Source organism: Alosa sapidissima, chromosome 3 (assembly GCF_018492685.1).
Source record: "Alosa sapidissima isolate fAloSap1 chromosome 3, fAloSap1.pri, whole genome shotgun sequence".
NCBI classification, from domain to species: Eukaryota; Metazoa; Chordata; class Actinopteri; order Clupeiformes; family Clupeidae; genus Alosa; species Alosa sapidissima.
Genome location: NC_055959.1, coordinates 13,122,274 through 13,149,669, shown reverse-complemented (window position 1 = coordinate 13,149,669; position 27,396 = coordinate 13,122,274). Strand labels below are relative to the sequence as shown.

At 40.5% G+C, this 27,396-nt stretch overlaps 1 long non-coding RNA gene across 1 annotated transcript; it reads left to right on the top strand.

Moving 5' to 3' along the window:
• Positions 1-3,021: 3,021 nt before the first annotated feature.
• LOC121705036 lies at positions 3,022-4,485 on the top strand. The gene is made up of 2 exons (XR_006030704.1): positions 3,022-3,298; positions 4,313-4,485. It is a non-coding gene; the product is annotated as an uncharacterized LOC121705036 (long non-coding RNA).
• The last annotated feature ends 22,911 nt before the right edge of the window (positions 4,486-27,396 follow it).

The following is a 27,396-nucleotide window of genomic DNA, read 5'->3' as shown; positions in this document are numbered from 1 at the left end:
GGCCTAGGATGACCAATTTTTTGCATATGTTTGCCTCCAGGGGTCATGTTAACCCATTCCATATGCACACATGTGCATAAACAGATATTCACACACACATACTAGGGATGGCGAAATTTAAAAAAAATCTTAACCGGCCACTGAGCCTCATTAACCGGTTAAAGTCGGTCACCGAAAATTCTATAACTGCCATTTATGATACCCGTGTCCTGTCGTGCGTCTTTCTCTGCCCGTGAAACAAGTTATCCCCCCATTTTAGAATGGTTAGGCTCCCGTCACACAATGTTAGTTCGTGCCCTTTGTATTATACATTTTCCCCAATCATTGTCCACTACTTGTGGAGGAATAAGGGTTTTGTTTTGGGGAGAAAAATAATTGCTTTCCCTGCGCACCCACGCACAGGCACACATTACGCACAACGTCGACCTTCCATGCAACGTGGCACCGAGCTCGGGCTATAAAAAGCTCACGTTACAAAGTCACAAACAGAGAACGCTACATTTGGTGGTGTTACAGGAAAGTATATTAACCAACGTCTTCGTAAAAAAACTTACCGATTGCCAACCGCCTCTGTAGCGTGCTGCACAAAATCCTTTGCAATAAGTTCCTGTCGTCATGCCATTTAAGTACAGATGAATAATAAAACACAACAAGTAGGCATATGCTAAGTTAGTCTTTCGTGTCTTCGTTTGCCATTACATTGTTACAATTATCATCATGCCATAGTCAACACGCAGCCACTAACAAGCAGTGAAGTTTGTCACAATATTGCAGTCAGGATTGCATTAGGTTACATGCAACACTTAACTTCTCACGTCAAAATGATTGTGAGAATGGGTGAGAATGGTGATCATATCTAGCCTGGGTGCCATTCCGAACTTAGTCCCGCCCACAACGTTTGAGGTCGGGAAGTTCGATAACTCGATAACTTGATCGTATATGCATTCACCTTTACTGTTTCTCTCAAAAATGAGGTTCGTGTGTTGAAGAACTCTGTGTATCCTTACATTATTTTTACAACACCTGCGAAAATCGCTCACATCTTCTACTTCTTCCAGCGTGCAGTTGAGTTCTGTTGACATCAACTATGCGTTGCTTAACATACGTCACACACTCCGTTGCTCTGATTGCTTGTAGGTCTATCCAATTGAGTGCAGAGGCATTTTTTTTCCTGGTTCGTTTGAAACACGCCCCATAATCACAGCTCAATGGAGCAGTATCAGACTCAAATTCTGACTAGAATTGAGTATGACTACGTCAGGCTAGATCATATCGCCCCATACAATACAACACCAATAACACGTGTGTGCGCAGTGTAATAACAGACGCTGGCTGGCATTCGGGAGCTTTAATGTGTTTTTTTAATTTATTTTTTTTAACCAGTGGCAGAAAATTTTAACCGGTCAACGTTGATTCGGTCAACCACCGGTTAAACGGCTACCGGTTAACATCCCTAACACATACATTCATAGTAATCATTCGTATGACACATACACACACAGTAGACATACGCATGCATTCACACACACACAGGCACACCCACAAGCACATGCACGCACGCACACACGCACACACACACACACAATTCAAGAATTTCTCTGAATTATGAACAGGCAAGATGGGGGTGGGGTTGTATAAAATGTATTTTACATGTGAAATCTATGAACTAATCATGTTTTGGTACTTGTTGTCTAGCAGATACCAGTGAGAATTGAGTGTGCATAATGCAATTCAGTGAGACAGTTAGAATCATATATGCCTTTCACCTTTTGTTTTTAGCCAGCAGCCAGACCAGCAGATACCCTGAATTTGCTGAATTACTGAAGCTAAGCAGCCTTCGTTTGAACTACGTTTGTATGAGTAGTAGGTTGTGGCGTAAAATGACTTGATTGTAGGCTTAGCTGTTAGTTTGTTGTTCAGTTGAACATATTTATCTAACAGCTGCCCCCCCCCCCCTTCTATTTCTGTTAGGTGCCGCTTCACTCTGCTACTGGAAGATCAGGCTGACTGCAACTGCTATGGATTCTATGGATGGCAGGAAAACACAGTACACGTTAATTTCTAGCTGAAGAGTGAATGAATGCACTTGCTTAACTGATTAGTTGTCAATGGTTATTTATGCAAGCTTGTGTAGCCTAAACAAGACATACCTAGGCCTAGCCAAATGATAATTAATAGATAAAGTAGGATATGAATTTCCCAATATTTTGCCAGATTAGGCTAATAGTGGTTTACTAAGGTTTAATATCAATTAAAATACCATTGAAATCACGTTGATCTTTAGTTTGGTTGTAATTTCAACATTGTTTCAATATTCATTTTAGTGGAAATACCATTGAAATCTCGTTGATCTTTAGTTAGAATTTCAACGTTGCTTCAATATTAATGAAGGGTGCAAAAGTGATGTAGGATAAATGTTGCAGTGCGACGTTGATTCCATTATCTTAACGTTGACAAAGTAATGTTGATTTTAACATAGATTCAATGACTAATTGTTATCTGGGTGCAGAATGAGCAGTCATCAACACCAACTGAAAGCCCTGTTTTGCAGGTAGTCTTGCATTGCATACAATTAGGCTTTCTCTGAACTACATTTTCCAAAGGCCAGCTTTCGTGCTTGTGTCACAACTTCAGAACGGCTTGACGCACATGCTTCAAATTTGGTGTGAACATTTGTATGGACTCGATGAAGTCAAATGTCAAGGCCAAACCCACCTTGAGTGTGATATCTCAAGAATGCCTGACACACAAGGTTTTTTGGTACAAGGGTTTGTATAAACTCAAAGATTAAGTGATTAAATTTATTTTTTCAGGAATATCCCCACCAAAATTAACCCAGCAGCTTTCCATCCACTATTGTAATTCCTCTGGCATTACATTTCTAGTTTTATTTGTAATGCAGAATGTTGCTGATAAAATGACTGGCTCTAGCTTAGCCTGCCCCCCTCACCCCCACCTCCAGCCTGTATGGTTGCTATAAAAGCAGGTTGCCCAGAGCGTGGGCCCTGGGAGAAAGTTCATACTGACATGCAGGGGAAGAAGAGGAAGAGTTGGAGATGATTGATACTGATGCTGCATGTAGATTAAGTGCCCTTCTCTCCAGAGTTTGGCCCCGTATAGTGTCTTTGCTTGTCCGATGCCAGCACAGCACACTCCAGGCCTGAGCACTTGCTGGCAGATGAGCTGCATAGTTTGCCGGCGTGTTTGTGTAGGACGGAAGATTATTTCTTTATTTTGGGTTGATACTTACACGTCATAATCTCCTCCAGATGGCTCCCATCTCTTGGGCACCAGGCATGTGAGTATTTATCATCATGCCGGACCAACAGACTACGGGTAAGCCCAAACGGCACCCTCTGCTCCATTTCTGACTAAAGCTGAGGGGTTTTAAGTCTCTAATAATCACAATCTGTGCCTTCCAGTGAAATTTTCCAGATTTTTTTGTGGCTTCTTCTTTTCCATTCAAAAGTTAAACTAATACTCTTGGCTGGAATATTGATCTCACCCACAAAGCATATGTAGATTACACTAAATTACAGGGATCTTAAAAGGTGGCAGCCAAAGCAATGTGAATCCAGCAAATAGGCTGAATTTATTATTAAACTTCAGCGCTGCTTGTAAAAAGCTGTCCATCCAAGAAACCTGTCATCACTGTTTTCCATTGAGCCTGCTCTCAGGAAGCAAAACCTATGGAAGATAATATTCTGTGAACACCAGTTACAATTGTTCCATCCATAGTACAACTTTGTTATACAAAAAATAACTGAAAGTACAATCATGTAAAGAATGCTAATCCTTACCAATAAATGTATTCACATGTTAAGTATGATTAAGGTGATCAATATGTAACTCATTATGACATAGTTCAAACTATAAAAATGCACACAAGTTAGTTTCTGACCATTCACAATAACACTTGTTTATTATACAAGTAGTGTATTTTGTACACATCAACGCATAAGAAATATGTCACGTGCTGGCATACAGCAGTTAGGCCCGGTTGAATGATGTATATATTTCTCGGATATCACCATTCACTACGGATGAACAAACAAAAATCTAAATAAACAATAAGAAAAAACTGTTTCTTTTAAACTCAGTTGGCTAGTAGTAGAACTGCTGTATTAAAGCAATATGACACTCATGGTCATGGAGTTAGTAAAGGCTATAGCCATGGCTGTATAGACTTAGCCTTTGGCTTCATGCCTACGGTTTACAACTGTGCCTATATCCTTCACAGAAATGGAGCAAGATCCTGTCAGGTTAGCTACCCATTTTGCATAGGCTAACATTGGGAATTCTGTTGTTTCAGGTGTGTCCGACAAAGCCCCTGCAGCAAATGGAACAAGACCAGAAATGGATGGGGATGTCAACTTACATTTCCCCAGGGATGTGCCATTCATCCTCTCAAACTGCATGATCAACGGGAATGTTCAAATTAATAGCTAGGCCTGTCTATGTCTAAAATAAACAGCCAGTTTCCGATCTATGCAACACTGTCACAGATCCTTATGAGTTGCTAAGCAACATTTCAAACTTTTGAGTTCTATTATGCCTGGAGATCTATTTTTCTCAGCGGAAGCCACAAAATGCCAATAAAATAATTTTAATTAAATACTGTGTTAAGTGTCTTGACTCATTTTGGCAAGTAGCCGTATAATAAGCGGGATAATGTATTGTCCACCGGTAATTATTGGAAAATAAGTCCCAACAGGGCGAACAGGACCCTGATGCGCCAGCGGTAATGACCAGCGTTCTATACATTATCCCGCTTATTACACAACTACTTGCCAAAACGAGTCAAGTATGACAATATGACTCTTTACATTTATTTGTTATCGTTTTTGCCTTTTTGCCTTTTGCAGAAACAAATAGTTCGCAACACGCTGAACTTGAATCAAACATTCTTTATAACACAGCTGATCAACCGTCTGCTTTCACTTTTAAATGTAACCGTAACATAAAGTAACCGGACTACTTGCGGAGTGACATGAAAGACGTGAATTAGAAGCACAAAAAACATTTTCCTTGACAGCAGTCTGGTATACGGCCTTCAATGGCTTACGCTTTATCTGGTTATGTTGCTAAGGAATGACCGCAGAAAGCAGAGTAGCAGCTCTTGATATCCACAGAGTGGTATTTTTCTAGTGCCTGCATCAATGCTTATGATTTGTTTGGTTATGTTACTGATCGGGTCGTACAACAAAGAGGAATGACTACAGAATGCCATGTCTATTCAAACCAAATTTTAACAACCCATCATTAGTGTGGAAGGGGTGGGTCTAGATGTCAGATATTTCTGTTGAGCCTTTTGCAGGTTTTTCTGGGCCTAATTCAATGAAACACTGAAGGAGGAAGGTGCCTGGTTGTTGGTGATATTGTTTGGTTCTCTAGCTTTGCTTAAATAGGACATAGCCGCATAAACAGGGCAAACACACATGTTAGTAAAGCTAACTTCTAACTTCTCCCCTGTGAATCTAAAATGACATTTGCATTACAAAGATTTCATTTAAAGTGTAAACTTCAAGAGCATCATGTCATATCAACATATACAGAACATAGAACTCCTAATCATCTTTGAAATAATTTTCTGACTTTTCTTCTGCTTGATTTGAGTAAAGAAGCACCATGTGACTGGACAGAGTGTACGGAATCTAATTAAAAGCAGTATCAACAGTATTAAACCAATGTAAGCTTTTAATCTTTTACGGCTGGTCAGCTGTGAAGTTGCCAAAACAAGATGGTCGTCTCAGTACAAAAGCACATTGTTTATAATTTGAGGTAATGACAGGGTAAGACTGCAGACACAACCTCTGACTTTAATCAGTGAAGCTTCTTTGTATTTTCTCATTGATCTGTCCACATCTTCAATGCACAAAGCATTGGTCAGCTTTTTTCTCTCTCTCCCTTGTGTCTGTGTGTGTCTGTGGGTGTGTGTGCAAGTTCTTCATGTGTGTGAGTTAGAGTATATGTGTGTGAGATAGAGAGTATACATTTTCAGTGTGTGAGAGTGTGTGTGTGTGTGTGTGTGTGTGAACTGTGTGGAGGCTACCCAGATGGCCTTGTGTTTGTCATTGAGAGTCCTGGCCAGCTTCCCATTCTGGACCTTGTCCAGCGCCTGCTCTTCCAGCAGGCCCAGTGCAGCCGGCCATCCTCCACACCCCAAAGAGAGGAGACGAGGGGAAAGGAAAGGAGAGAAGCAGAGAGGAGCGAAGACGAGAGGAGAGGAGTGAAGTGGAAAGGAGAGGAAAGAAGAGAGGTGGAGAGGAGAGAAGCGCAGAAGAGAGGAAAGGAGAGAGGCGGAGAAGAGCGGAAGGAAGAGGAGAGGAGAAGAAAGAAGATAGGCGAAGAGGAGAGGAGAGAAGCGGAGAGGAGAGGAGTTATGAGGAGAGGAGAGGAGAGAAGATAGGCAGAGAGGAGAGGAGAGAAGCGGAGAGGAGAGGAGTTATGAGGAGAGGAGAGGAGAGAAGATAGGCAGAGAGGAAAGGAGAGAAGCGGAGAGGAGAGGAGTTATGAGGAGAGGAGAGGAGAGAAGATAGGCAGAGAGGAAAGGTGAGAAGGAGAGAGGAGAGGCGAGGAGTGAAGAGAAGAGGGATTGGACCTTGAAGTCGTTGGTGGATTAGTTGGTTCCTGCCATTTATAATGATATGACGGCTGTCCTGGGAGCAGGCGGAGAGCAGAGGTTTGGTCACTTCATGACACAGCTGATTAATTAGTCCCCATACAGGCCCGGTCGCCAGAGACCCATATGCTGGTTAAGACTGCTGAGACGGAGGAGATTTCATGCAATGTGTCTCTTTCACAATCCAGATCAAATCCAAGAGAGAATCCAGTCAATGCTGAGGGTGTTTGTGGGTGTAAGGCGCTTTGGGAGAAAAACGAACATGCTTCACGCTAAGCGATAAACTGGCACCCCCCCGCCCCCCCCCTTCGATGTCTAACATTGCAGACGGCTCTCATAAATCTAGTTGAGTTGGTTGTGAGGAAATTATGACAGCGAAACTTAAAGAAAACAGAGAGAAAAACGATCCAGGTGGTTGCCTCTTTCAACCACATTTGCCTCTTAATAAGTTACAGAGAGGGAGGTTCGGGGAGCGTAATTGCGTCTCCGTCTCAGAGCAGGAACATGAGGCAGTGACATAAGAGGTGGCTTTGAGGAGGGTTAGCAGATTGTCAGCTCTGTGGTGTGTCCAGTCAGAGGTGGGAGACACAGGCGAGAGAGAAGGAGATACAGAGAGGCTGGCAACCTTGCCGAATGACACACACATACTATTGGATGACAACCATGGGATATTATGAGAATGTGTTTATGGAAGCTAGAGAATATGACTTGAAATGGAATAAGAGTAAATAGATTTATACGGACAACACTCAACTGTTGCATAATATTCAGTAAAGAGTAAATTGGGATGATGGTCACTGTAGCCCAAACATAAATTGAAAAGATTTGTAGATGTTTGTCTTTTGGTGGTCAGCCATTTTAATTGTGTTGACAGTTCCAAACATGATTGAATTTGTATTTGTTTACTGGGTAGAAAATTTGATTATTTGTTCCCATGTGATGTCATGCTGTCGTACATTTCTTTTTTTTTAAAGAACAAGACCTTCTTTTCTTACTTGGCTGGCTCTATGTCTCAGTAGGCCCTTTTAATCCTCACTCAACTGAAACAGTCAGCTTTCCCAGGCCTCCTTTAATAATCACAACCACCTGTGTCAACAACAGTTGTCAGAAAGAGCTCATATACTGTAGTTCTTTAAGATGACAAAGTGTCTGTTTTTTACTAGATTCACTCATATTTGTTCATGAGGCCATATATTGCTGCTGTAATGTTCCCCTGTTGGTAACAGACCAAATATACATCTGAAGTTATACATTAGATAGCCTGCAACAACCTGTTTATTTTATTCTGAGGAAACTGGCGAAAAACCTTCCACACATGCAAACTAGTGAGACTTAAATTGTTCCACTAGTTAACTAGTGGACAAAAACGGTCAGCTTGTTTCTCTTTTTAGGTGTAACTAGTTAACTAGTGAACAAAATATACATGCCACTAGTTACTGTAACTAGTAAGGCCTACAACACCCTCACTAGTAAACTAGAGGGTATTTTTGCCTTTACATGTTAACAAGTGACCATTTTGGTATCTCACTAGTTAACTAGTGGGGCTGAAATGACCTTCACTAGTTAACTAGTGGGCGTTTTGGAGCACACTAGTAAACTAGTGACACTTTTTGCACCTCACTAGTTAACTAGTCGAATGGAAATTGCCATCACTAGTTCACTAGTGGGTGTTTTGGTGCACATTAGTAAACTAGTGACACTTTTTAGACCTCACTAGTTAACTAGTGGGCATTTGTGTCTTCACTAGTTAACTCGTGAGCAGTTCTGCCTTCACTAGTTTACATGTAAGTGTCACATTGAAGCCACTTGTTTACTAGTTAAAGTTCCTTTGGCCAGCATGTTAACTTGTGTGCCACATGCAAATGTTGTGGGTGGGATTTTGTGAAATTCTGTGCTGTGATTGGTTGTCATGTTCTATTTGGACATAGGGAGCCAATAGAAAGCCTCAATTTTCAGAGTTCTCCGCCTCCTAATTTTAATTCTGCGCCACTAGCTGACTAGTGTGAATTTAGGCTTCAACTAGTTTACTACTATACATTTATGACCTCACTAGTTGGATGCATCAACTAGTTAACTAGTGAGCCTGCTGCCATCACCTAGCTAGCTAATAAGCCATTTATGGTTCACTAGTTAACTAGTGACATTGACCTACTCCAACTAGTTAACTAGTGAGGAGTTTTGCCTTCACTAGTAAACATGTCCACATTTTTTGCTGTCACTAGTTAACTAGTAAGACCCAAAAGCCTTCAACTAGCTGACTGGTATGCATTTTGGCCTTTACTAGTTAACTAGTGGACATTTCTGGCTCTCACTAGTTAACTAGTGAAGCTAATATGTGTTCACTAGTTAACTAGTGGGCATTTATGCTGTCACTAGTTAATTAGTGTGCACAAACATGGCTCACTAGTTAACTAGTTGACAAAAATGGCTTGCATGTTGGCCTGATATCAAGATATCAGAATAAAGGCTCAAGCGGCTGGCCAAATTACATAGAAGTTAACAAGTGGGAATTTGACATTCAGTAGTCAGCTAGTAAACATTTTTGTACCTTACTAGTTGACTAGTAAAATATAGAAGTCTTTAAACTAGTTAACTAGTGCACATTTCAGTGTCCACTAGTTAACTAGTGAACATGCTGAGCATTAGTAGTTAACTAGTAAGATATGAAACAGTTAACTAGTTAGAGAGAATTTGGGCCTTACTAGTTAACTAGTGAGCATTTTGGCTGCCACTAGTTAACTAGTTCACACAGAAATGGCTCACTAGTTAACTAGTGGCCAGAAATGGCTTGCATGTACATGACAATTATGCCTGATATCAAGATATCTGAATAAATGCTGAATCGGCTTGCCATAGATCGCACCGAACTCCCCAACTGGAGAAAGCTAAGGGGAAACCCCGAGCCATTATCGCGAAGCTACACTATCACCAGGACTGTGTTGATGTACTACACCAGGCGAGGCAAGCGGGTGGCGCTTTGAAATACGGAGAATTGTCCATCTCAATATTTCCAGATTACCCCCCCACTGTGGCACGCGCAAGATCTGCATTTAACGAGGTTAAACAACTACTGAAAGACCGGTCAGATGTTCGCTATGGAGTTATTCACCCTGCGAAGTTTCGTATCACTCACAACGGGATGAGGAAGGACTTTCTTGATCCGAAACAAGCACTGCTATATTAGTCCACTAGTAATAGGGCTACACCCGGAACAAATTAGTAACAAGATGAATTTTTCAGGATATGTTCAGAATACCTTTAGGAATGACATACTAAAAGTCCCCATGAATCCCCCTTGTGCTCTCTGAGATATTCAAGATGGCGTCCAAAATGGCCGCCATTTGGAGATTTTTCCGAATCTCAGGCTTAAAACCTGATCCAAATGCAATTAAAAGGTCAAAATATATGTTTTTTAGGGTGAGTCAATTTCATCATTAGTTTCTTGAATGGAGACATTTCATAACTAGATGTACCGCATAGCGGTACAAAATATGACCGCCGCTCAGTCCTGTACATCCGTTCCGCGAAAATAAATCACACTTCAATTTGTCTCCATATTTTACTCCATCCCCCACTCTTGAAACTTTTGTGTATGCTTGTTTGGCATGCCTGAGTGTGTGTGTGCGGCTGCACAGAAAGTAGCCTACTGGTGCTGAAAAGGTGAATAGATTGTAGAATAGCCAAAGAAGATGTAGCATTGTTATAAAACCTTTAAAATCTCTAAACAATCACAAGTAGGGCAGTTCATCACAGTTCATCCATTGCAACTGGATTTATGAAAGGTCACTTACACCTGTAGGCTACATTGTATTTGGGAAAAGCAAAAGGTATCAGCATAATTTTATTTATTTATTTATTTATTTATTATGTATTTATAAACAAAAACATCTCTGTCAGTTCCATGCCGTTTTCAACAGCTATCAAAAACAAAGGTAATTTTTGGATGGATGGATTTTTTGTGAATGTTTCTTCTTCTACATAAGATTTTAGTCATCTTTAGTTCATGTAATACTTTATTGTCAATGCACAAATTAAGTAACAGTAGTCTGAAACGTTATTGTTAATGCACAAATTAAGTAACAGTAGCCTAGTCTGAAACGAAATGCTGTTTTACATCTAACCAGTGGTGCAAATAACTGACATGTCCAAATGGGCCTTGATGAAATGCGTCGCTAGAGACTGTTCATACACATTTTAACGGGCCAAAGTTGAAGAGCTTTTGTCCGTTATTGTTAGTGCAAATATAGGCTGATTCATGTTCCCTTGCATTGTTTAACTGAGGTCCATGGCTAGTCTGGCTTTCATCAGACCAAACTCAATCTTTTAAGAAATCAAAAAATAAATAGCGGGCAGATCTGGCTGGGTTCACCCAGCCTAGTCCATAGGCACCCGATATTGTTTAATTGTCCGATTGAGATATACACGCTCTGGCTATTCTAAATGCAAAAATGCATCAGGGAGTTATGACAAAACGGTAACTAACAAACTAGATCCTAATAGAAAGCTGTTAGCTTCCCTAAGCTACAGGTAAGATTATAAGGTAGGCCTATTTACAACATAAATGGTCAATAGGCTATGCTGGCGACACAAATAAAATCTCCTTTGGAAACCAATGGCTTACGCCTTACAGTATCAAGCGGACTTAAACTGTCATATCGTGGCGAAAAGTTGTAATAACATTCACGCAGCTCCATGAGTCAAGGAAAGCGCGAATGAAGTAGCCACTTCTAAATGGGACCCACTACACAGTAGCTTAAGGTGTTTTGCTAAAGCAGCCATAATGAAATGAAGGTGTCATTGTTTGGATACTTCACACACACGTGCTTTTTAATTTCACAGACTACAACTACCAAGCTGTAATCAAAGCACATCGATTCCCCTCTCACACCCTGCACGCACTTAAAACAAAATAAACAGTCAATCATACACATAAAATTTGGTGCAGTTCTGAACATCTTAACTGAAGATAGGGGCGATTAAAGCAGAATAATATTGCATTTTCATTTTTTACCGGGGGGTGGGGGTGCAAATCACAAATGAGTGATTATGAGCCAGGTTGATGTGGGCCCTTGAGACCAACATACCATAAAAGATTATTCATCCTCAGTGCCACGGTTCAGGTAGTTATTTAGGAAAAACTGTTTTTTTTTTGCGGTTCAGGGGGCCCAGCACGGGGGGTTGGTGTTGGTCCCCGGGGACGAAATGAAATTTTTCCGTAAAAGTCTAGTGGGGCTACATACCCACCAAATTTCATGTACCCCGGTGGTTCGGTGTCCCGGGTATCAACAATTCAGGGAGTAGATGACGGGAAAAATTCTTGAATTGTGTGCGTGTACAAATTTATGTTTATGTGTGTGGGTGTGTGTGTGTGTGTGTATGTGCGTGCTTGTGTGTTTGCCTGCGTATGTGTGTTTGTGCATGTGCATGCATGCGTACATATGTCTACTGTGTGAGTATGTGTCATACGTATGATTACTGTAAATGTATGTGTGTGCGTGTGTATCTGTTTATGCACATGTGTGCACATGGAATGGGTTAACATGACCCCTGGTGGCAAACATACGGAAAAAATTGGTCATCCTAGGCCCTACAGTTCTCAAGATATTCACAGAGAACTGTGTCTGCCCTACCCTCCTTTCGGGGGGTCCAGTCCAGCGGGGGGGGGGGGGGGCTACAGATCAAAACGAAGAATGACGGTTCCATGCTATCCATGTGGGGGTACATGCCCACCAAGTTTTGTGTACCCCGGTCTTTCAGTGTCCCGGGAATCCTTGTTGGTGTACGTCACTAAATGTCCACATAAATTATTTTATTGTAAGGCCCCCCATGAACGAAAGTACACAAAACTTGGCATGCATTCGGAGGGTGTCATAATGATCCTACACTTTTAATTTCGTGCAGTTTTGACCTTGTCAGCCAGAGATATTGTGATGAAAACACCTAATTTTTTGCTTTTTAATTTTTAACTAGGTGGCGCTATACATGAAATAAGTGGTAATGGGATGGGTTGACATGCCCCCTTAAGACCAACATACATAAAAAAGGTGGACCTCCTAGGCCCTACGGTTCTCGAGATATTCACAGAAAACTGTCTCCGGCCACCTACAGGCCAGTTGGTGTATAGTAACATAAATTAATTTATTGTGTGGCCCCCCATGAACGGAATTCCACAAAACTTGGCGTGCATACAGAGGGTGTCATAATGATCCTACACTTCCAATTTCGTGCAGTTTTGATTATGTTAGGTCACAGATACCTTCAATTACAACACCTCATTTTTACTTTTTTGTGTTTAACTAGGTGGCGCTATACATGAAATGAGTGGTTATGGAATAGGTTGACATGGCCCCTTGAGATCAACATACAAAAAAAAAAATGGTCCTCCTAAACCCTACGGTTTTCGAGATATTCACAGAAAACTGTGTCTGCCCTACCCTCCTTTCGGGGGGGTGCAGTCCAGCGGGGGGGCTACAGATCAAAACGAAAAACGATGGTTCCATGCTATCCATGTGGGGTTACATGCCCACCAAGTTTCGTGTACCCCGGTCTTTCAGTGTCCCGGGAATCATTGACGGAAATTTGAGCATGCGAAAAAGAAAAAAAAAGAAAAAAAAAAAAAAAAATCTGACTAAACCTATATGACCGCCGCTTCGCTGCGCGGCGGTCATAATAATAAATCACTTCAGTCATCATCCTCATGAAATCCTCAGAAATTTGTGTTGATTCTTCAGTTTCTCCCTCATCATCTAGTAAAGATGGCATTGGTGCTGCATTGTTGCATGTTTGACCACTGCACTTTGTACACAAGGCAGAGCAGTGTACCCCCATCTTCCTGCAGCCACATGACACTCCACAGCCATCTGCTCTGCAGCCACAAGAGATCATGTTGAGCAGAGTGTCTGGAGCAATGGGGCGGTCCGTTTCAACTGGAGTCAAGATGTCCTCCATTTTCCATCCCCAATCTGTTGGCTGCAATGGCCTTCCCATCCATTCCTGAACAATGATATATGTTCTGAATGAATGTTGCTTTGCTGCAGCACTTGTTGGAGGCAAAGTTGCCAACTGGAAGGATGAGGAAAGTGAAGTTCTGCTGATTGCCTTATTGTAAGCAATGTATCAGAACTGATCCAGTGATTCACAACTAGAAGCTCCATACAGCTTCAGGAGGAAGCTTTCACCTGCTTGTTGTACTTGCTGATGAGTACTTGCAGCATTGATGAATGTGTCAAGTAGATCATACTCTTTCTTCTTATGCACCAGATTGAATGCCTTACGCTTCCCTTGGCAATACAGAGCAAATACAGTGTCACATCCAGTTATAGCATGTAACACCATCAGATATTTACTGGTGTTACCAATGCTTGCTTGAATGTCATGAACCCTGTACACAGGTGTGGGGTTCTTGCAGCATAACATGTAAAGGTCCATGTTTGTGGTTGCTTGAGCCACCAGCATTACCAGCAGGTCAGTGTCAGTTCCAACAACAACTGGTTTGATTGACTCTGCCAATGACAGAGCAGTAGAGACTATCAATGCATCTGCATCCGCTTGTGCCTGCTTCACCTGAACACCTGCTTGACTCAAGTCACTGAGCATCTCTATCAAACGCTCCTTGTTGTGGCTATTTGCTAGAAATGCTGCCTGAGTTGTTGTTGTTGGCATGTCCTGATCAAATAAGATGTCACTGGATGTGGACTTCTTTGCCCTGCGCAGTTGCTCTGCTGCCTTGGTAGAGATCATGCTGTAGCCATCAAACACAGTTACAGTACCAGCCCCATAGTGTTTCAGGATGTAGGCAATGTAGCAATGGCTCTGATGTCAAAAATCTAATATCCATAGACTGTGACCGTAACAATTTATATGTGAACGCCTACTGAGCTCAGGACTTCACAAACTCACATTTAAGAATGTTCACAGTACTGTAAATGCGTGTAGGTTTCCAAGAGGAAATTACAATCGAGGATTGAAACAACAACAAAAAGTCACTATTGGCATAATGAAGACATCTTGTATATGTAAGGCAGTATGTGTAGCGCCACTAAGTGTCACTGCAGGACTATGTATTATTTATATTTTCGTTAGTTTAACTCTGATTGTTCCTTTTGATACACCGTAGGGTTGATGCGTGTTTAGCCTAGAACGCCATCTTTTCTTTAGTATATGCCATCAACCTTATAGGTAAGTCACATTATTTTCATGAGTTTATAAAATAGAAATTATCTTGGGTAATGCTACTTAGAAAGTTCGTTTTGTTAAGCTATTGTTTATACCTAGTTATTGAAGACTTAAATGCTGAGTCATTTTGAGAAAAAGCACTTTTTATTTTCGTTATAAGATCGAGTGTAATGTGGCCACTAATACAGTGCTAAGCTATGTGTTACTGTGCTAGTTAGTTAGTGTTTTGGCACTTGAGTGTAATATGGGGATTCATTAACGTTTGAATGTTATGAATTTTTTCATACTGGTTATAAATGGAGTATATGCCATCAACCTTATAGATGCTGTTTATGAAGCCCAGTAAACTACGGTCTGCCACAATCCCGAACCCTTCTGTGTCCGTGTCTCCCTTCATACCGGATGCACCCTCACGTTCACAATAATAACACAACGCAGAGTAGCAGTGGAGGTGCTGGAAGCCGGCGGCGTGCGCGGATGGAGAGCTAGAGGGCTACATATATGTTTATGAAATAGCTTTATTTACTTGATGTTTAGGACTTTATATGTACAAGTATAATATTATATGCTATATGAAGTTAGCATTATATATAATATTATGTGCTATTAAATTAGAAAAGTTATAGAGGGAAAATTGCTGTCTGATTGTTGTTTAACTGTGCGTTCAGACCAAGAGCTCCCAAAGTTGCAAAATTGCTTTTGTCACTGGTTGTTTTTGTTGCTCAAGTCGCTCACGTCATGAGAGACTTGAACCTTCTAAGTTCACATATTTTTCATAGACACTAAGATGGTTTATAAACATGATCAAATATATACAGAAATGCCTGTAGCCTAAATATGCTTTAAAACTTGCCATCAAAGTTATTTCTCTTTTGCCAAACTTTCTGAATTAACAGGGAATTCTTATTCAAAGTTAGCTTACGCTAGCTGTTTTTTGGGTCACTGTACCATTTAAGCCCACCTCGGAAAAGGGCATTTTTTGCACATATTTCACCCATCCAAATCCTTATTTGTGTTTTAATTTGAAGATTTATGTAAAATGAATCAGAAAACATTTAGTTTGGATACTCAACATTTTTAATCCTTAAGCAGTGTATCTATCAGTAGGGCTACATGTATTGACTAATGGTTTGCTCACTACGCTAACTAGCTTAACTCATCTTTCTACATAAAGCCAAATGGTAAAAAATGACAACTACCTGTTTATACACAAAAAACAATAAACAATAATCTCCCAATTTACATAATATGAATCTACATACTAAGTCAGTGGCTGACAATAATTGAATCTATCTGAGGGGTTCGAAAACACCAAAGTTTTGAAGTGACTATCTGAGCCTCCTTGAGACTGCACAGATGTAAGCAAGCCTTATTCAATATTGACAAATGTGATTGGTGCCAAATAAAACTAACATATAATAAAGACATTGTGTGATTAGACAAAATAATGAATAGCATTAGAGAGGCCCCTCTTTTTCTAAAAAATGACTTCAAAGTTACAAATGGGCTTAACCCTTTAGGCGCCAGAGGTTTTTTTCCGAAACGATCAATTTTGACATCTTCATTTCAAAAGGCTATATCTTAAAAGTGATAAGAGATAGAGACTTTCTGTAAATTAGAGAAATATTAAGGATGACCCAAAGTGTATGTAGAGATTAAATGTTTATATCTAATTTGCATATTATGACGTCATATGGTGGCGGCCATCTTGGATTATAGAATTTTCATGAAAAGTTGCATGTTTGAATGATAAAATGCACCACTTCTTTCCCCCCAAAATGTCCCTCACCTTCTGTATGCTATATTGCACAATACTGAATGCTCAGGTAAATAGTAAGTAGTGAACAAACTGTGTAAATCATTACTAATAAATGGCAGAAACAAACCAAATGCATGTAGCGGTAGACTGGCCTTTTGCTGTAGAGATTTTCCATTTACTACATACAGTAGGCACTCTGATTCCATGTATGGGGCACATATATATTATTCAGATGACACACAAACACAAGTAGACAAGACCTGTTTAGTTCAAAAGCTCATTTGCCACGGTAAGGCACAGATCAGGAGTGAGATGACGAGACAAGACAAGAGACAATGTTAGTATTTTTTTTCTTTTTGTTGTTTTTGTTGATGTTTTTTTGTTTTTTTTCTTAGCTGACAAAGACACACACATCACAAGGACATGAACACACAAAAAGGAACACATAGTGTACTGTATGTCCTAAATGATCAGGGAAGTAGATAGCAAATCAACAGTGTAAATCATTACTAAATGGCTGACTTTTTTTTTTTTATGTAGCAGGCCTTTTGCTGTAGAGATAATGACTCCCTATCCCTATCCATACAGGGACGGCATTCCCATCATCTTGTGATAGACTATGCATGACCTAATGTGTGTGTGTGTGTGTGTGTGTGTGTGTGGGAGAGGGAGAGAGCGTGTCACCACCTCCACCATGCGAGCAGCATGGCCAGATCTGCCTCGCGCGCGCCGAGTGGAAAGAATTTGCGCAGCTCGGACTAGGCCTACTGTCATTCTCATTGCGACTCCCCACACTGCCACAACGTTCCCCCCTAACTGTCCTATGAGCACTTCGACCTCGTCTAACATACCCAGTGGCATTAGACAAAGGCTCCACCACGTTACTGTCGCCGCGATTGTGGAGAGGCACACGTTCAGAAGACAGAAGCTAGCGACACCACTAACACCCTGCTAACTTCCCGATGAACACTCCGAACCCGTGAAACATTATTCCCACCAGTGACATTGGGCAAACGATTCAACGTTTGTGCTTGGTGTAAGCTAAACTATGGAGTAAACTCTCACTTTGTCCAGCTGCATCATTGCAAGGCAGGGACGCATCTGAAGCCTCACTAAACGAATCACCGTCATTTTCTGAAGGCAGATATTCCCCTTCAGAATCAGGGTCCGCGAATAGAAGACCCAACACTTCATTTCAGGTAAACTTTTTTGATGCCATTAGACGATAATCTAATGCAAATACTCGCTGACGTTGACAATATCGCTCTGACAAAGTGGCTCACACGCACACTAGCTCCGGTATTTCATGCACTGATTCAATGCGCTGTAGCTAGAAAGTTTTGTTTAAAGCGTGTCCTTTTTTCGACTCGGGGATGACGTATGACATGTCTGCCATCTAGTGGAGTGGAAGTCGAACGAAATATGACACCCTATTTGACTAAATCGGCCGTTTTATTCAGTACCGCATCTTGTCGACTATAGTCGCCTGTGGCGCCTAGAGGGTTAAATGGTGCCTGGGCTTAATGGGTACACTATGTGAATTTCATGTTATTTTCACATTAATGACCTTGTAATCTTGGTTAACTTTAATCAATGGTGAATTTGGATTCCTTGTATGAGAAAACATTTTTATTGCATTTGTATTATGTTTTAAGCCTGAGATATGAAAAAATCTCCAAATAGCGGCAATTTTGGACGCCATCTTGAACATCTCAGAAAGCACAAGGGGGACTTTTAGTATGTTATTCCTAAAGGTATTCTGAACATATCCTGAAAAATTCAGCTTGTTACTAATTTGTTCCGGGTTTGACTCAATTTTGAGCTAATGCTCTTGGACTATGTCCAGTCGAACATTGTCGATGGAGGGAGACCCACTTCTAATGAATGAGAATTTGCAGAATGTAACTTAGGCCTAGGCTAGGCACATATTCTCTCATACATGATGTTATGGTGAGTGTAAGTACCGTTAACCATTGAATAACAATTACAAGTAGCCTTTAACTTTTATTTCTGTTTGATTTTATTTTTACAAGAAAGCAGGCTATAAGCATGTGAAGGACAATGTTATGTTACCTATAGTGATATAAAGAAGCGCTATCTCGATTTTATTTTTAGTTCAAAGCTTTTAGCAGAGCAACCTGTTAGAACTGTTCCCCAATACAAGCACAAATGTGTGGATACCACTGTAAGGGGTTTAGGGTTCACCTCGTTCTAATAATAGGTGACTTGGGGTGGGAAATAATCACACTAGGTTTTTCTTTGAGGGTTTGTTTTTGTTTTTTGGAGGATGTATCTTTGCTATGTTTGTTAAAGTTAGAGACCATGAATAATTTTGCACGAAATAGAAAATGGTTAATGCACAGATGTTACATCTGTACACAGGAGATATAGGATGCCCTGTAAATTTCGGGAGCTGGAATGTTAAATCTTTAAATCACCCTGTGAAACGTAAAAAAGTATTGTCACATCTCAACCAATTGAATGTGGGAATAGCATTCCTCCAGGAGACGCATTTACGGACATCTGACAATTCTAGACTAAGAGGAGGGTGGATAGGCCAACTATATCACTCTACTTTTCCTAATAAGTCGAGGGGTACAGCCATCTTAATTCATAAGAACATTCCATTTACAATGTCAAAAGTAGAGGTACAGTAGATAGATCTGGCAGATATGTTAGTCACAGGTAGATTGTATGAAACTCCAGTTATTCTAGCTAATATATATGCGCCCACCTGGGATGACCAAGCTTTTTTCTCAATTTTTTTTCCCCGTCTACCAGATATGGACACACATTACCTTATCTTGGCAGGGGATATGAATTGTGCTCTTTCCCATTTGGGTCGCAGCTCACCCAGAGTCATATCCCCAACTAAATCTGCCCAGACCATTGAATTATTCCTCCACTCGTACGGTATTTCAGATGTTTGGCGTTTTAACAATCCCACTTCCAGGTGTTATTCATTCTTTTCACATGTTCACAAGACGTATTCACGAATAGACTATTTTTTCATCGATAATCGTTTTCTTCCTATTGTCAGCAAATGTAAATATAATGCTAGTTATTTCTGACCACACTCCAGTGTTGATGAGACTACAGATACCCGTCTCACAAGCCACGTACCGCCCATGGCGCCTAAATAGTTTATGGCTGGCTGATGAATGCTTCGTTCAATTTATCTCATCTGAAATAGTTACATTTTTGGAATACAATAAAACACCAGGCATGTCATTTTCAACAATATGGGAATCCATGAAAGCATATCTAAGAGGAAAAATGATCTCATATTGCGGCCAAAAGAAAGAGTGAAATGGCATGGCTTAAGCAACTAACTGATGATATATTACACATAGACACAATACTTGCACAAGCCCCATCATCAGACTTATATAAGCAAAGACTGATACTTCAGACAGAATTCAATCTCCTCTCAACTAAACATATATCAAACCTCCTCAATAGAACACACCACAGAATCTATGAACATGGAGAGAAGATAGGCAGAATCCTTGCACATCAACTACGCCAAAAAGCTGCAGCTCAGTCTATATCTGAAATAACAGATGAGTATGGCACCAAACATATTAACCACTCTAAAATTAACCAGGTATTTCATCAGTTTTATTCAAAACTATACACTTCAGAGTCACATAAAGATGAATACCTGTTCAAGTCTTTTTTTGATAAATTAGAAATCCCCTTAGTAGGTGACCAAATGGCTTCTGAGCTGGAAAAACCATTTACAGAGGAAGAATTTCATTCTGCTGTTAAATCTATGCAGAATGGTAAATGTCCAGGGCCAGATGGATTTCCTAGTGAATTTTTCAAGAAATTTGCTAAAGAATTAGCCCCTCTATTGCTCTCTACATTTAAAGAATAATCTATATCTGGCTCACTCCCTCCAACTATTCGTCAGGCTGTTATATCCCTTATACTTAAAAAAGAGAAAAACCCAGTAGAATGTGGTTCATATCGCCCCATTTCTCTGTTAAACGTGGACAGTAAAATACTTGCTAAAATGCTGGCTCTGCGACTAGAAAAGGTACTCCCTTCATTGATTTCAGATGATCAGACTGGTTTTATTAAAAATAGACAAATATCTTCTAATATACGTAGATTACTTAATGTTCTTTTTGATCCCCCGTTTAAACAAGTTCAAAGGTGCCATGTGTAATGTCCACCAAAAAATCAATTCATACTCCACATTCCATAAAAGATGGGGGCAGTATACCTCCAGAAAGTGAGATGGTCTACCCTAGAGTAACAACCAGGAAACGTGTCTTGCAGTTTGGCTGGCGGTTATGTTGCCCGCATACCGCCTCCCATGGCCGAAACTGGTATTATGACACCTGTTGGGCTGTGGCTAGTAATTTAGCATGCTAATTCAGGTTGATATCTCTGCAGCACTATACCTTGTCATTTTTTTAATGACATCATCGCCCTTATTTCTTCTCATTCTTTTGATGCGTGTAGCTAATTTTTTGGATATTTTTACCTCAATTCTTACACATGACACCTTTAAAGATCTCTATGAAGCCAATTTCCCTCCACTTTTAAATTGTTTAAAAAAAGATTTAGATCGTTGGAATCTCCTTCCACTGTCGTTAGGGGGACGAATAAATGTAATAAAAATGAATATTATGCCCCGATTTTTGTTTCTTTTCCAGTGTATTCTTAACAAAATCTTTTTTCATAAATATAGATAAACTTTTGTCCAGTTTTATTTGGAATGGTAAAAACCCGCGTATACGTAGGGAAACTTTGCAACGTCGCCGACTACATGGTGGGCTTTCCCTACCCAATTTTCAATACTATTATTGGTCTGCTAACATTAAAAACATAATGCACAGGATTCATTCCTTTAGGGGTAAAGACAGTCCCAAGTGGCTACAGCTTGAGCATGCATCCTGTACACAAGTATCCTTACATGCACTAGCTTGTTCTAAAATACCCCTTCCAGAATCTATATCAACATACTGCATAAATCCAGTTGTGAGGCACTCCCTCAAGATATGGACACAGTTCAGACGAGCTTTTTCTATAACTGAGATGTCCATAGATACCCCTTTGGTGGGAAATAACTTCTTTGCGCCCTCCATGACTGATGATGCTTTTAAAATATGGACCGAAAAGGGACTGAACACAGTCAAAGATGTATAGGTGGCACCTTTGCATCTTTTGAACACTTGAGAAAACATTTTGACATTCCTCACTCTTTTTAGATATTTACAACTTCGCAGTTTTGTTTCTGCAAATTGTCCTTCTTTTCCATTGATACCACCAGATTCCCTTTTAGACAGAATACTTAAGATGCCCCTTTGGCCTGGGGAGGTTGTTGGTAGGCTGTACTCTCTACTCAGTATGGATAATTTGAAATCATTGACAACATTAAAACATAAATGGGAGGAAGAACTGGACACAGAGCTATCAGATGAGCTATGGCAGGATGCTCTCAATAACATACACTCATCCTCTATCTGCCTATGACATACCATTATCCAGTTTAAAATTACTCACCGTTTACATTGGTCCAAAACAAAGTTGGCCAGAATTGCACCTGATATTGACCCAGAGTGTGATCGATGTAATACAGAGCCAGGCACTCTGTCACATATGTTCTGGAGCTGCCCTAAACTGTCTGAGTTTTGGGAGTTGATTTTTGCTTTTCTTTCCAAAGCATTGCATACTCATATTGACCCATCACCAGTCATTGCCATTTTTGGAGTAGTACCACAAGAACTTGGCAGGTAAATGGGATAAAACAGTGATTGCATTTACAACTCTCTTGGCTAGCCGCATTATTTTATTAAAATGGAAGGATAAGTCTCCACCTGTATTTAAACACTGGATTAACAATGTTATGCACTATTTAACACTTGAACAAATTCGTTATTATTTACAGGGTAATAACATTAAATTCAGTAATATCTGGCAACCTGTTCTTACATTGGTTGAACAGATGGACTTTAATGACGTTGTATAATGTGAACGTCCCCCCTATAATGTGCTGTGTGATTTTGATATATACCTCCCCTTTTTTTATTTTTTTGCTGTCTGTTTTTTTCTTTCCAGTAATAGTGCGATGTGGGTGGGTTGTGGGTTGTTATGTGTCTGTTGTTTGTTGTATATGAAAATACAATAAAAAGACTTTGATTAAAAAAAAAAAATAATAAGTTAAAAGTTAATTAAATTATCTGACCTAAGGCCTTTTCTCTATGTATTGTTTCACTCTCCTTCTTTGTTAAGTTATTTTTTGTCTGTCTGTGTGTTTGTGTGTATTTATGTGTGTGTGTACTGGATGTGTGTGAGAGAGTGTTCAAATATTAAAAAGAAAAAAGCATCATGACTTTGAGAGGAGCTATTGTGATGAGAACTGTCAATGTCTGCAATGAGGGCAGCATATAGAGCATTTCCAGGAATATTACAGTTCATGTACGGACCTAGATGACGTGATCAGATACAGTAAAGGCCAACTGTGACCTTAGGCCTTAAAGCTGTAATGATATGTCACCAAACCTGTTAGTGAAGAAAGGGGAGATCGCACACAGGGGCTGAGTAGTTCCAACAGTGTATTTTTAAACTTGTTAGCAAATACTTCTATAAAAATGCTAAACATTTTGCTCAGTGCATGTCTGATAAGAAGTGCTTCTCTGAACCTTTTGTAATATCAGCCAGAGCAGTTATCAGCAGTTCTGAGGTTGTAAGTAGACACAAGTAAGAAGACACAAGTAAGTAGACACAAGTAAGTAGACACAAGTAAGAAGACACAAGTAAGTAGACACAAGGGCTATTGTTTTTGGGGGGGGGAGCCATAGAATTCCAGCTTCACTTCAACTATTTTCTTTTTCATCAACAATTTTTGTTGTGCAAGTTGTGTGAGGAGTAGGCCTACATTTGAAATGGCCCTGCTACTTTTTGAGTTATTTCTGGTATTCCTGCAGAACATTACATAGTGTGTCAGGGTGTACAAAGTATAGATGAGTTTTTCATTGAATTTCACTTCGCTATCCCGACCTCTCTGCTTTTAGATTTGATTATTTTTCCTTCAATCTGAGAAAGAGCTATCAAAAAAACATCTATATCTGTCCCAATGCAATGCTCCAAATCTCCAAATCTATCTGAGTATAGTGTTTTTTCATGCCATATTTGGGTAATGCGCTCTGACGTGTGAGCAGTCCCTATCGCGGCCATCTTATCTCGGCTAATGCAATCAAGGCTCTGACGTCTGGGTCCTGCAGTGCTGGATGTGGCAGGGCAGGGTGCCGGGTGGCTGTCCATTAAGTCTGTGTCCGTCACAGCCCTCGAGTGTGAAATCAGCATCCGCCTTGCCCTGTTCTCCACCTCCGAGTCAACCCATCGGCCCCTGAGGTGATGTGTGCTTCTGTTAACTGTGATTCCAGACTGACAGTGTCAAGCTCACAACTGTATGTTTACTCTGCAATTCTAAAGCAAGATAGCTCCATTTGGTTTGCTAATTACTGGTCCAAATACAGCAGTATAGTGGATGTTTGTTTACCAAACAACAATGCTAATTAACATAGAAGTTAAATTAGGTGAGCAAGACACACATAAACGAAGGGTAACAAATTACAAGAAGGGTTAGAGAATGACTGTGGAGATGAATTACTGTAAGCTTGGGGAAAGTCATATTGCATTGGATGTTACATATTTGCAAAAGGCATGAATGTTAATTAGGTATCCATAGGTTATGTCTTTATTCCACATTTCAAGTAGAATTTGTTGCCATGCAGGGTTTTCAATTATTAAAGAAGCATGCAACAATTTTAGCAAAACTGACCTTAATTATGTAGGTTGACAGTCGTTCTGATGGTTCTAAAACACTTTCTGGGTCGTTTGGTGGGTGCTTCGTCTCCCCCTATCGCTTCTCCGCGGAAAAAACAAATAAGCAACTTTCTGCTTCGGTCCGGAGAAATCCGGATGTGACCTAGCGGAAGTATCCAATCGCGCCTCGAAAATGTAATCAGTTTTGTTGTTGCTTTGTTGCTGTTGAAATTGTAAGAATGTCAGCCTACCCTTGGGTGAACTTTGTTTTTGTAATGTGGTTTGATAGTCTCTTGAACAATGTGTTTGCTCGACCGTTTTATCGTGAGCCCTGTATGTGTTTAGCTTGGTTTCTTGATGGCTAGTGGGGGTTTAGCGTAGCAGTCACTTGCTACCGAAGCTGCAGGGGGAGCTGTGTCATGAAAAATGCCAGCCCAAATCTGGCGAAAACCCAGAAACAGCGAAGGAATAACCAGACCTGCATAGGGCTTCTTTAAAATCAAGACTTTAAACTTTAAAATGTATATTCATTAACCACTACTTACCATGCCGTAAACACAACAGAGAAAGAGAGAGAGAGAGAGAGGTCTTCTCTTCACTTTTAATACAAAGTTGTGAACTACAAGCAAATCTGAAAACTCCCAGTTTTCTCTTTTTAAAGTCCTTAACAGGCAGTGTGTTTAGGTTCTTAATAAATATCACTAATGCTAAGGTCGATATAGACCTACTTAAAGGTGCTCTAAGCGATGCCACACGTTTTTAGGCTAAAACATTTTATGTCACTTACTGCAAACAGCACCTAACCAACCGCTAGCTGTCTGTGTCCTGAATACACTGTAAAAAAACGCGATCTCTGTGGACAGCCCAGGCTCCAAGAACGGCAAGAAAAACAACCTGGGCAAACCTAGCCCATGAAAACATAACAAACTGTTCCAGCAAATCACAGACGAGATGCGCGTTTAGGAGAGTTTCAATTGCATGGGAGCAGCACGGGAGGGACGGGGGAGGAAGTAGCGAGCTAGCTCTCTGTTTTGTCAACAGAAGTGACGTTGCCCAGCATCGCTTAGAGCACCTTTAATGTCACTGCTCCTCAAGTGAGCTCAAATGATTTGTTTTTTAAAGTTCAAATCTGCAGACATTCTTACTAGAGTAGTAAAGTGTTGAATTGCTATCATGTTATACAGCAGGTAAAACCACGACAGTATGGGCCACATACTGTAGATAGAAAGATAGATACCGCATTGGTCTTCAGAACGTATGTAAATAGTGCCGCCATCTTGGTGGGGGCAACAATCACTGGAGGCCAATGGAGAAGCATATGGCTCTGACTGGAAATAAGACATGTGTCTCTGATTGCCAGGAAGTGTTGCCCATAGACAGTAAAGGTGTTTCCCCCAGCAATATGGCGGCCACGTTTATGTAGGCCACCTAATAGAACTCGACGGACAATGCGGTATCTAGCTTTCTAATATCTATGACATAACCTAACTAGCAACTCATTGATTTTAAAGATTGATAGATAGGAAAAATAGGCTTGACAAAGAACTTCTTCCTTCCTCTTGAGGCATAAATATTGCTGTAGTAGTTAAGTAGTGATGCCAGAAATCAACACAATAATATAGCTCCATATTTCAATCCAGTGGTATACATGAACCTATATTTGGAACCTAAATTTGATCTGATTAAACATGGATTGCCTAATCAAATTAGGACTAGGAGGGAATAGCAGAGGCATTCACAGCATGACACATAATCCACCTGCCTTCACTCGCCTTCCTCCCATTTTGTAAACACCGTTCTCAATGTTTATTGCTGGTCGAGAACTTAGAAGAGGATGATAGTGGTAACAGTCACCATATTTTTATCACAAGGTTGTTGCTTGGCAACAGGTGTTGTTAATTATCATCAAAATGTAAGGCGCTGCATTTTGCCACACAGCCCTGGCACATTGCCATATAATTAAAAAACAGTGCAACTAGCTGTCGTACTCTGAAAAAAGTAGCACTAACTGCTAACAAAGAAAACATATTTTTGTGCCCTTTTTGATGCTGATAATTATTTTCGAGAGTTTGAAGTACTCTCTCGAGGCCTACCAGCAGCCAAATAATTTTTGCTGCCATGTCACATGTCACTTCTTCGTGCACAGCTGGTACTTCATAGAGAAGATGAGGCCTCCTCTGCAGATGCCTCAATCTCACACGTTTGTTGTCTTCTTTGTCTCCCTTCTCTTCTTCCACCTCCTCATCTGTGCCCTCTTCTTTTTCCAGCTCCTCCCTCTGTCCCTCCTACTTCTCCTTTCCACATCCCTCTCTCATATTCCCCTCTCTCTTCCCCCACCTGCTGCTCCCTTCCTCCTGCACAAGCTCTTCTCTCTCTCTCTTTCTCGTTCTTTCACTGTACTCTTTTTAACTCCTCGGCTCCCTCTTTCCTTGTCATTTTGTCCCTCTCCTTCTGTTTCATTCCTCCTGCTTTTCACCATCATCCTACTTTTTTTGTTTCATCACTATTTTATCTATTACATCCATCTATCTCATTCTTTCTCCATCTTTGACTACTTTCGTATTTTGTCTCCTGATTTTTCAGTTTCAGTTTTCAATTATTATTGAAAGGGGTGGAACTCTTGTACAAGCCCTTTGGGCTTCGTTCCCTCCTTGCACCATTGATGTAAATGTGTGCTAAATAAATAAATAAACTAAACTTTTCGCTCACCACCTCCTCCTGCCACTCCTCCTGGCTAGTCAGATCCTTTCTGTAAGTAGACAGCTGGCACAGTCAGGCCCCTTAAACAGTAACCCTGGCTAACTCTTTGAACCTGCTTAAGGCCCTAATACTCTTTTAATGGTGCAGCCCTTGATGTACTAGCACCTGAACTGCCTTTGAAAATGAAACAGCATTCTTGGAGAGCTCATGGGAATGAGGTGGACTGCAATGATGTCATTTGACACTTATACCAGCCACCTCCAGGACGCGTTCAAGCACAAAAGCTGGCCTCAAGGTGCGCAGTTGAGCATGTCACAGTGCCAGATCGGCCACAGCATAACTAAATATGCGCTGTCCA